Source organism: Pomacea canaliculata, linkage group LG2, assembly GCF_003073045.1.
Source record: "Pomacea canaliculata isolate SZHN2017 linkage group LG2, ASM307304v1, whole genome shotgun sequence".
NCBI classification, from domain to species: Eukaryota; Metazoa; Mollusca; class Gastropoda; order Architaenioglossa; family Ampullariidae; genus Pomacea; species Pomacea canaliculata.
In genome coordinates, this window is record NC_037591.1 from 19328692 (window position 1) to 19341427 (window position 12736).

At 38.0% G+C, this 12736-nt stretch overlaps 1 protein-coding gene across 9 annotated transcripts in view; it reads left to right on the plus strand.

Annotated features, from left to right (window-relative positions):
• The first annotated feature begins 4004 nt into the window (after positions 1-4004).
• Positions 4005-12736, plus strand: part of LOC112556927 (ikaros family zinc finger protein-like) — a 51014-nt gene continuing 42282 nt past the window's right edge. For 2 of the 9 annotated variants that reach the window (XR_003097860.1, XM_025226397.1), the window contains exon 1: positions 4005-4174. The gene's annotated coding sequence lies outside the window, so the exon portion shown is untranslated. The other 7 variants (XM_025226398.1, XM_025226394.1, XM_025226399.1 and 4 more) reach the window with 6 other exon arrangements.

Sequence of the window (12736 nt, forward strand, 5' to 3'; positions counted from 1 at the left end):
TACGTAGCCGCTGGCAATTCTATACGTTTCTCGTTCGCAGTGCGATGTGGTACATTGCTCACTTTCACGATCCCCAAATGCTGGCCCTCCTTAACCAATTTTATTTTTCAGTTAAGTCCTAGATTTTTTTTCCTCAAGTTGGAAATCCTTCCCGAAAACGGACAACACCTTATGCATCTACTTTTGAAGAACTGATCGAATGGCAAATCATCTCAGCCGTAGCACATCTATTGTTCCCATAACCTCTGACGACCATGCAGTACCGGCAGACCGACATAACCATTCCTCAAATGGTAAAAGTGAATTAATGAATGAACAAATAATGAGTTTGGCTCACACTCAACTACAATGCCGTCGGTATACCAAGGACGATTTATGTGGCTATTCGCTACCGTATTAAGTTGTACCCTAACAATGCGTCCATAGCCCCATTTCACAAAGCAACCGAAATTTTAGTTTACCAAAAAGAAGCTATTTTAAAACAAAAAAAAAATAATACAATACAAAAGATGTAAATAGGCAAAATTTTAAAACTTTCTTCTCTGCAGTTTTCAATATGGATTTGTCTTGGCTCCAATTTCCTAATCTGATCAGTAAAATGGGGACTGAACTGCCTGTAATAATGTGAAACATTCGTATCGCGCAGTAACATCCCATGTCGTCAGCTGTGAAAACGGTTTCGGTGTTTCTCCTTCGTTGTTATAATGTGGATTTGTCTTGTAAAGCCTAAACCCGAAAAACGCATGGCTCACTCCTCAATTCGTCCATATATTTCATTCGTCGTTCTCCCACGGAAACATCCTTTCGCTATTTTGTAACTTCGTCACTTTCGTCACAAGTCTTTCGTTCACGGCGTGAGCTTGCCTCCTCATGGGGAAATCGCTCTCCAAATTCTTTCATTATCGTCGTCGTCGTTAATAGTAACTTATTGTCATCTCTGTATAGTGGTCGATTTGTCTATAGGCAGTGGTTAATTCGTCTTCTTAAGGCAGTGGTCGAGTTATCTTAAGTCGTAGTTGATTGGGTACTTTCAACGTGGTCCTGTGATAAAAATCGACACTGGTCAAAAGTTGACAACCACGGGAAAAAAAAAAAAAAAAAAAAGGACGACGAAAGGGTAAGGAAACTGTGGTGCCTGGGGAAAGTTACTCTCCACCCCACTCCCCTTAACCACATTGATGACAGTGAATACAGTATTAAGTGTTTTACCTACTGCGCTACCGGCGGCTCCAAACTTCGAGAGTGCCGCTCTCCTACAATGGACGCGGAGCAAGGATTTTGAAACTGATATATATATAAAGGAAGAAGAAGACAAGCAGTGTCCAAACTTTTCAACAGTTTTACAGTGATAGAAAGATCATCCCGTTAAAAGCAAAATGACTTGTCTGGCTGGTAGGGAGGCAGTTATTCAGAAGGATATATGCAGGAGGAAGGATTTGAAGGCAACTTAATTGTCCCTTAGTATGTAATGGAATGATTGTGGTCTTTGGTGTGGTCGAAACTTTACACACAACTATCATCCTATTATACTACTTCGGCTGCCAGTTGCGGATCATATAGCCTATTAACTTTTCACTCTGACTTACTCTGCCGTTTCTGGCACTGGTCCTCGGTTCCTGTCTGAACTCACTCCCTTCTATACGCCCACACGATTTCTTCGCTCATCTTCTGACAATATAAGCTTCTGCGAGTCCCACTGAGACAAAGACCAATAGACAGAGGTCTTTCTTCTACTTAGCCCCATCAACTTTGAATAGATTACCTTTGATCAGCATTCGTCCCTCTGATAATCATTACTTTAAGTCCAAACTGGACGCATCTTTTCAGAACAGCGACTTTACTGTAACTCTGTTCTGACCACAAACGTCCAAAACTCGTGTATGTATTTATTTGAGTAGGTGTGTCTGCTGTAGAAGTGAGCATGACTTTTATGTGAGAATATGAATGCGTGGTTTTTAGTGATTCAGTTGGTATATCGTTTCTGTAAAGCTCTTTAAAGTCATTGGAAAAGTGCTATACAAATAAAAATAATAACCCAGCAAACACGCAAGATTCGGCCAAGCTTGAATCTTGCGTGTTTGCTGGGACTACTACTACTAATAATAGTAATAGGTATTTGTAATGCACAGCACCACGACCAAGATAGATCGCACTCACTGCGCAGACCAGTAATGGAACAGAGATCGAACCTTTGAGTACGTGGGGCAGTTTAAGACGGTCAAAGACAGACAAAAATGTGAGACCTTTATTGTTGCAGCCCTACACGTCAGGCGTAATAAGAAAGAACGAATGGATGTGTTTATTAGGGGTATAAATGATGGTGCAAAATTTAATTATGTTATTTCTGTCTATATATATCATAGGATTGTTATTTCCGTATTTGTTATTTGTATTCCAGTGAATGCTGTTTGGCAATGGATCAGTGCATCTCCATCAACTGCATGCAAAAATCTTTGTTGTGACATTACAATTGAACCGAAAGTTCCATACAGTGGAACCTCGGTTAACGAACTTAATCCGTTCTGGAAAGCTGTTCGTTAACCGAAATGTTCGTTATCCGAAACAATTTTTTCCATAAGAAATAAAGGAAATAGATTTAATTGGTTCCCAGCCCCTGTTGACTCGCTATTTGAAAGTTACAGGCTATATATATATAGGTATTTGTTTTAATGAGAACAGTTATAATGCAATATAAACGGAGTTAAATAAACATAAAAACATTAACGAAAGCATTTAAACATCAGAAAACTTGCCGTTTTGACGGCGTGGTTGGAAACAGGTGTGGGGAGGAAGGAGTGGAATTACTGCTTTGAATCCCTCTCCATGAGCACACGTGACATTATAAAATCGGGGGAGACTTCCCTTTTCTGTAGCTTTGAGGTTGAAGAAAAAAACTTGTCCAGTGTCTGCTTCTTCTGCCTTTTTTGTAAACTCTTCGGTAATACGACATCACATTTCCGACAGACGCATGCCACCTTCATACTTTGAAATCATTTCCTTTTTCAATTCATTTGTTGGCCGCGTCCTTGTCATTACCTCACTACTATTAATTGCTCTTAATCTTCTTTGGAGCCATGATTGAGGATTATCTTATTAAAATAAAGCACAACAATCACTAAATAAGAAGGATGCGCACAGGTAAGGAACGACTGATCGTAACTGTCTCGAGCGCGAATGATGACATGCTGGTCGGTCATGTGTGGTTCACGTGGCTGTTCGTTATCCGAAATTTTGTTCGCTATCGGAGACAAATTTTTAACGAAATTTTTGTTCGTTATCCGAAATTTTGTTCGCTATCCGAGACAAATTTTTAGCGAAATTTTTGTTCGTTAACCGAAAAATTCGCTATCCGAGGCGTTCGCTAACCGAGGTTCCACTGTATTACCAATGAGCTGGTTAGAATGCACTGATAGAATGTTTATTAAATCAGTCGTGGAACGGTGAAACTGGATACAGATCGTGTATATATTCTCTGGACATAGTCCTTCGACATGTTTTACTCACTCTCACACTGCAGTTGAACTGATAACCCGAAAGGATAAACATCATCAAATACATTAAATGTAAGAATCTGTAAGTGGATAGAGGTCGAAATGCGTATGTGTGTGTGTTTGTAAACGATTGAAAAGTTTTGGTCCATTCATACCAACAAATACTTGCTTCTGTTCCACGTCTAATTTTGTTGTTGTTTACTGCTGCTCACACTGCGACCATGATTCAAGGTGTTTACCTTTCTGCATTCAGTCCTCGGAGGATATGCATGTTCAGACGACTTTTTGGTGGATTACTGGCGTGGCACAGTATGGCCTTTGGTAATGATCGAGCTACTTGTGGTTGCACATTAATATATGTGATAGGAATACAAATTTCTATATACCGAACATTTAGAACTTCTTTTGTAGATGTCATATTCTTTGTAGAAATAGTACATACGCCCATTCATATATTGCAGTTGCGTGTCTATGGCATACGCGATACGGCTGGCAAGGGAAGCAACCTTGTTTCTGTTTCACTGGTAGGCTCGGGCTAATAGATGCTCCCTGATCGCTGCGCCATCTTTAGTTAAAATGTCAAGAGACAGAAGAATGTTTGCAGATCTTGCAAGAAACTCGACGCGGCACAGGCGGCCTTCGCCTAATGTCGTCAGTTTGCCAGAGAGGGCTCACGATTAACGGTAAGGAATGGTTTACCAACATTTTTCTAGTAAGTGTTTCGTTGTTTTGTTAGGCTACTCTTTCTTTGATGCCGGTCGGCAACAGTTACCGCGAAAATGACACATGTCAAAAACGCCTCGGAGAACAAAGCGAGTCCTTTGTTTACATTTGCACATCCGCTCCACCGCGGCCATATGCAGATATAAATCGCAAGATGAAGATGGTGGGTACTGTGATAAGTTATATAATACTATATTTGTAAAGAACAGCAGAGAGGCGAAGCTTACGTAACTTTGCTAAGAACTCGCACGCAACGCGAAGATGCCGTGCATGCAGGTGTGGTAAGCAGACGTCCTGACCAGGTCACGATGACATTAGTACTCGGTGCAGACAGACATGACGCGGCAGAGGCGAACTCAGTGGTGAGGCGTCTGTTTAAGTGTCTCATTACTCTTAATTTACGTGTTTAACTTAAGTTCTCGTCGCACATAAGTCTTATTAGATACATTTATGGTATTATCTTAACTCGTTACTGTAATCGTTATCCTAAAGCTTCAGCTACAGACGGCACACGTTTGAGGAGATGCGTTTTGTAATAGGTATGCAACTAAGCATGATAATGGCGTAATATTCACAGCCTACTTTCCCCTAACGCATTAAAAAAAAAAAAGTGTTCGCTGTATGAACTGACAACTGAACGAGGCTACTGCTAAACATAGCTCAGTCACCCACACAGTCGCGTGCGGTTACTGGCTGCGAAGTGGCTGGCTTGGTGTGGCTGCAGTGTTGACTGTGTCAGCTTTAGGAGGCAAGAGCGCCCTGACATGCAGAGGCCAGTGACACAGGCGCAGTGCAAGTCTGGCAGCATGTCAGGCGGGGATGGGTGCTCCCGTGGTGAACGGTAGTAGGGAGATCGATCGACTACGAGCGGTAGTCTTGATATGGTCGCCCTTTGTGCCCTAGCGCCTGGTTGCTGGGCATGTCCTGTACATTACAATCAACACGAAAGGAGAAAGTGCAGCTGAGGTTTTGGTGTGCATATTGTTTATGTAAACACACCATCTCAGCATCTATGGTATCCTGTTCCATCAAATTTGAAGCTGCACCAGGATGCAGCGCTACTTTCCTGTTGTTAAATTTAGCTCATCAGGTTGCCTTGGGGAAAGGTACTCTTTATGCATCTGTTGTTTCACAGTCTGTTCAGTGTTGAAGAAAATGTGAGTGTTGTTTTATTTTAAGCAAAATGTTGGTGCAATTTTTTGTAATTAAAGCAAGATGCATCTTAAATGTATTGCATAAGGTGTTTAATTACTGAAGTAGCAAAAGAAAAATAATGCATTATGTAGCCCTTTTTCTATTAAGTAAAAGTATTTTTTGTTGTTAAAAAAGTTTTTGCTCTTTTTAGAGATAAGCTAAGCTATATTGATCTGTGTTATATTTGTTATAACATCTATAACAAATTATTTTCAAACATGAGAAAATACTGCCCTTTATTGCTAATATAATTAATAACTAATATACAAGAAATAAGAAAAAAGGCATCGTTTACAATAGCATTGCAGTATTGGCTTATACTACAATATTGCAATAAAGGAAGAGGCATGCATTATATTACAATTATCCATTTTACCAGAAAATATAATGTTAAAAATTGTTTAAATGGTATTATTGGAAAGCACCAGAGCACTTTGCAGTCTCTTTGTATTTTTATCATATACAAAAGTGGTCTTATGATATGGTGGCTGATGGGTTCCAGTTTTGCCTTCTTTTTGTGTATAGTTTCTCTCTGGATATGATGCCTCTTTACAGGGCAGAACTAGCTTGCATTGATACATCTTTAGTTTCTAACTTGATATAAAATATCACTAGCGTACCTTGTCAGTTATTTTATTGATCACTGTTTAAATAAAAAAAAATTATTCTGGTGCTGTAAACATGCAATTAACTTCTAGAAATATGTATTTTATATGCATAAAAGTGCATATGGAAAAAATAGATAAACCCAATGATTTTGTTAAAGTAGTTCATCTAGATAAGTTTTTTTGCCTGCTGCTTATTTAGTCATTTTAGAAAGGAATGCTTTTTTTCCTTAAAAAAAATCATGACACTAGTTTAAAGTTTGAATTGTAATGACAAATTCATCTTGGTTTATTTCATATTCTAGCAGAGTAAAGTCACTGCAAAATGTGTTTCAGTATCCCAGACTGTCAGAAATAGTGTCAACAGCATAATTTTTACACATATTCATTTGCTTAAGAAGGTAGACATCATACTTTGTGGTTCACCAGTCATCTTTGTTGTGACTAGTAATGATAGCACCAACATTCGATAGAAAAGAGCATATAAGAATTCTGTTGTTAGCAGAACTATGAATGTGTATTGGTCTTAAACAAGTAACATAGAAAGTGATTTTGTTTTCTTGAATTCATGAAAGAACATGAGTGTGTACTTAAATGTGCATGCAGGCTCATATATTTGTATTCTGCTATGAATCATTCTGTGAACACCTACTATGCACACACAAATCAACCCTTTTAAAGACCCAGCTCAGTGATTCGAATTATTCACAGATTCAGGCATATAAAGACAATATTTAAACTTTTAGCACAGTTTTCATTGTGAAAGTTGCCTGATTTTGGTATCAAGCCAAAGTTTATTTTCACCTCAGACTAATGAAATTACTGTTTTTAGATATTTTACTGTCATGCATGAAAATTAAATGCAAAAGTAATGCCTGATTAATTCTATGTCTATTTTCTGATTCCATAAACTGATACATTATACAGCAGGGTAGTTAAAAGCTATTTTTTAATAATTATTTTGCATTCAGTTATAAAACAAACTGTCCCATTTCATAGAAGAAAGAACAAATATTGTATTTTCATTAATGTTAAAAGTGCAGCAGTAAAAGTGTGGTGTGGTGGAAAGTGAAGGAATTGTCTCTAAAAGAGGACACAGTCACATCATTTGGGACTGTCTAGTGTCTTTTGGTGTTTCATTCTACATTTACAGGGGTTTAACAAATGTTTAGATCATTTGGAGCTATTGTTGTATCTTTACTGGTTATGCTTCTAGTAGAATTTAGATATCAAGATTTCCAAGTTTTCCTAATTGTGTAAGTCAAAAATAAATTACATAATTGTTGCTGGAGCTTTTCTGGTTCTAGGTTTCCTTTAGATGCTTTGGGTTTTTGCTGAATCCAGGTTTTCCTGTTTTGGTTATGATTTTTTGTTTTGTTTGGTTAGAATGCTTTATCTGTACTTGATGACTGCATTGATCACTGCTAATGCAGTAATAAAGAACAACAAAAGGTAATGTAGGATGTTAAAGCAATTTGTCAGAAAACTTAAACAGTGCTAGCAATATTGTCATTACTTTTTTGTTTGCTATTGAATAATTAGTAGCAAAGATTGTGCCATCATTTGTTATTTCACATTTTATGACATAGTATTCAGTTTTTGATGATTGAATAAACAAATACAGTATGTAAGCTACATGCTACGCTTTACATAGTTAACCCATTGCTAGCAGTTTCTGATTTTTTTAAAGCATATCTTGGACTATCATCTGCATAGTGCAGTCGATACTGGCAGCTGCATCAAGGCTAGGTTAATAGGAGTGAAAGTGGCATTGTCAGGAATTAGAATGAGTATTGAGAGGGGTGGAGTGGAATGGGAATCATACTTTGATTGATGTCATAGTTAAAATGATGGAGAACTCTAAAATTAGTATGAAGACATGGCAACATAGTTGTTGTGCTTTGGTTATGCACTAATAAGTGAAGTTGACAATGTTTATTGTCGCATAGGAGTTTCTGGGTTTTTTTTCACAGCTAATGATTTGAGAGTATCAAAGGTGCACAACATAAATTTACAGTTTATACATATAAAGATATTACATACTGATCTAATAAAAAATTTTGTACTCATAAAACAGTATGTGCAGCAGTATTTGTCCTCCTTTTGCACCCATGGTCACTTTGCTAGGACTAAGGTCACATCTTGGCATTGGCACTTGCTGTGCACATCATGCCACACACTTGTACTGTATCCAGCATTGATAGTTCTATTCTACTTCCTAAGTTAGCTACCTACCTACCGACCAACTATGTGATTTTATACACGATACTCGTTACTCGCTGTCTTTTCTAAACTGAGTCATTCTGTATTATAGACCAAGCAGTGGCTGACTCTCACAGGTCGCAATGGTATTGATGCCAGGGTTTACGTTGGCAGTGCTGTCATTTGTTCTGCATTCTAGAACCCAGCTATTCTTTGTGTGACTCCATCTTCCTCATCTCCTCATTGTCATTGCTGTTTGATGACCCTTCTACCCAGAACAAACCCCTACAATTGTGACTTCAGTTTTCCATATACGCTTACAGATATCTCCAAACAGTACACATATTTAGTCATCATGATTGTTCTTCAGCATAGAACATTAGAGACATGGGAATTTAAAGTTTTGACACTAGATAGAGAATGACCCTTGTTCACGTCACACAAGCCAGCATTTTTCCTAACATCCTTAGTTATATCTGGCCAGAAGAAAGAGGCAGTTTTTCTTTTGAAAGTTCTGTCTTCAGCCCATTGACTATAAAATGATCAACAAAGATGAGAACAGATTTCGTGAGCAAAGTAGGTACAAATAACTGATCTATAGTTTGCTTAGAAGACTTGTGACAACAATGTTGGTGTAGCAGATCTCTTCATTAAAAAAATGTCATCTCAGAATGAGGGGTCTCCCGAACTTTTCCAGCTCTTGCAAAATCAAAACAGAGAATTGTCCTTGCATTATAGTGACCTTTGAATGTTCTGTCTTAAGGAGCCTTTGGAGTGAAAAGAGTCATGAAACACTTGGTATTTGATCATCAGTGATACATGCATTTAGATTGTACAATGCCAGAGAAGCAGGGACAATCCAGTTCAGTCTTTACTATTGGGAAAGTTGCAACTTGACCGCAAAACATTTTACAGTACCATACTTCATCTTGTCTATGTTTACTGTATGCCCACTGTGATAATTGTATGCTGATACCTTGTGTCCCTTTCGATTACATCAAAAACACGTGATGCTAATATCTCTTATCCTTTCCTGATGAACTCTGAGATTTGGAACAAGGAACAGAGATAGTTCTAGCTTCCTCATAAAGAATCTACTCTCATTTAACTCCTGTATTTGTAAAGGAAACCAAAGGTTTGCTTCTTACTGATTGTGCTATACATTCTCATGTGGATCCTGGTTACCGATGACCAAGCTAATGTTTAGTGACATGTTCAGTCTATTGTTTAGGGTAGGTCTCCTAATAAAACTCTTCTGCCAGGACTCTCTTGCCTCCTTCATAGATTTCAGTAGCTGTTCCTGCAGAATTAGATCTTTCAACCTGTCAGTCCTGTCAAGCCTTCACTATCCTCCTTCATCAGTTTTAGCCATCTGTCATATAGATGTTTTTGCCCTTGAAGAGACTTGTCATGGATTCAAATGTAATAAAGTAGCAGCCTTCAGTTTATATTAAAAAAATACTTAAAAAAACATGTGTCTGATATTGTGACTTTCTTGACCCAGCTGTACCTACTGAGATATTCACATCTGTGGGTGTGAACTATATAGGAAGAGTTAAACCAAAATGAACAGTTAGACATGTTTTCTTATCTTTTTTTTCTTTTTAGGTTTTATATACATCAGGCCCTACGCTCACACTGCAACCAGCACCACTAGTCCCATTCTGCTCCTCAAGATGGTCCAGGCGATTTAATACATTGTGACTGCTGTCTTTAACAAACAAAGCTCCAAGCTACTCAGGTGTTTCCATGACCTTCCACTGCCCTAACCCCTTGCTGGCCGTTTTGCTCTGAACAAAGAAAATATCCTTATAAACACCTAGCTCCATATTAGTGGACTTAAAGGCTGATACTTATATGGCATAGGTTAATACCAATGGAGATAACACACTGTACCCAACTTGTGGCTAGGGCGGCCCAGTGGTGCAACAATTATAGCCTTTCACCAATACAGTGAAGGTTGGCTGTCCTGAGTTCAGCTCTTGTATCGGGCATGCTGTGATTTCTATGAACGTAGCATCTGTTTTCAGGTCTGGCTGCCTTGCCATGATATAGCCTTAGCTGAGGCTCAGAGTAAAACACCAGTTCCTACTCCCACACCCCAAAGCATGTACAACTGTCATGTGACCTTTAGTCACTCCATTTAAGGCAGTAGTGGTCAGAATTATGCAGAAAATAGTTTGAGTCCAATGAGTTATAATGGTATGCTTATCAGGTACGCTTGGGACAGTCTTTTATCCCTTTAAGTTTATCATTGATTCATGAAGTGATTTTCCATGGCACTAATATTATTAATAAGGCATACATAATGTATTATTACACTGTACAGTAATAAGGCATTCTCAACCTCATAGTGCTATTCTCATTTGAGGCTCAAATCAGATGATAAATTAAACCTAAATGCAGATAGATTCAAAATGCTTACAACATTCATTCAAACACAGACCAAACATAGCAGCAAATATATCAATAGATATGTTGATATATATAGACATATCAATAGATAGAAATATAAGGCCAAAAAAAGGTACACATTTTCCTGGAAGAGTGCACATCAGCACATTCATGTGTCCATTAATTCATGATGCATAGTTTATTATATGTGTTTGACATTGGTATAGAAGCATAGTTAAGGCTTTATCATTTCAAAATGTATGATATGTAACTAGTAGTTAGTAGTACAATAAACACTTCACTGAAGATAAAGGAAAATAAACCAACATTATAAAGAATGTATGTCACATTTTTCAAACTTTCACAGTGTATACACTCTTAAAAGTTCATAATTTAAAAGTAACTTGCAGAAAGACTCGTTATTCTCAATAAAGAAGTAAGCTGATCGAATAAGTACAATAACTGAAACATTTCACTGCGTTTGAGCATTTTCATATGCTTATCTTAAGGAAGCAAAATGGAGAACTATAAGTATTCACCATTTGATGACAGCGATGATACACTTTTAAAGTGCACTTCTGCCTATAAAGGAGAGTATAATATACCTAGAGACTGGGCACTATTCAAACAGGAAGAGAAGAAAATGAAAAAGATTAAGAAGCATCTCAAAGGACTAAACCTTACTTGAGATGATACCAGTATCAGGGCTTCTGCTAAGGCTAAATTCTTTGGGGTCCCAGGGACCCCTTCAGATTTTTAAGGGGTCCCTGTTCTTCGCCCAAATTTCAAGGGGACCCCATTGACGAAAATTGAAGGGGTCCTCCGAACTTTTAATGCATACTGTATGCAATTTTTTGTGTAAGCAGAAGCCCTGAGTATTAATAATAGCATCATTGTATTTTATCATAAGAATGGGACATTTTTTGGTAAGGCAAGAGAAATACAGAAGTGAAGGTAAAGGAACTAGGAGACTGTTAGATGACCGACAAGTATTACTAATACTCTGCTTCAACTCAGATAGGCCCCACCAAACCAGAGTAGCTAGAATGAGGCTAAATAGAGAATACCTAATTAGACGTAAACCCTCCTACATGCACATATGGTGACAGACTTAACACTTCACATGTACTATTGAAGTGTAATGAAACCAAGAAAGAGAACTCAGACAGGTCTGTCTGATAAATATACATATAGGCTGACAATAAACACTAATAGCTGCCTTAATCCATCCGAAGACCTATGGTATGCAACACTAGCCATAGTGATAATAATGCTGGCAAGCCATCCAAATTCACAATTCATATAAACATGCCAAAAATACAAACTGAATAACATTCTCCTGTTGGTGGAAAGCATCCATTGACTTTCTACAACAGGGACACTGTAATTGGCCTGGTGTGTCGACATTGCAGGCCTGATCATTCACAGATGTAGTAATTTTATAGTTCAGCTATGTGAACCATGTTTATAACCAGCAACTGCTGGGTAGACATTGCCACTGTCAGATAGCTTTGGACTCTCAGTCATGACCACCTTGGTCCAACTGAAGCGGGCTGCCCAAAACCGGGTCCGAAGGCGAGGTGGTGTTGCAGCCCTATGCTCCTCAAAGGAGCAACAAGGAATAAATTAACTAAACTAACTCTCAGTCATGACAGTTGCAATGCTGCCTCCCTCCAGTCACATAGTCTTCTGCTGTTGCTTTACAGTTAGACATCAACAGCATTGCTAGAAACATTCATAAATATTTTATCAAAGTACATCATGGTAAAGCTCTCTCTAAGAAATAGTAAGTTGACGTGGAACGCAGACAGTTATAACTTGCATGGAATTATACTTTGGCTGTGGCTATAATGTAACTACTGATAACTTTTTTCAGTAGCTAAGACTTCTCCATGAAACTTCAGGAGATATGTACTTCAATTTTTGGAAGCTTGCAGTGGAATAGGAAGTTCCCAAATCACTAGCGATAACAACCTATAAATTTATATGTTACAACAGGGGCTTAATGAATTTCTGTAAATAAGTCAAGCCATATAAAACTACAGTTTCACTGTTGCTGTTGCACAAAGGTACTGTTTGCCAAACAGAAGATAAGAAGAAACCTGAATGAATTTTTTATTACAATAA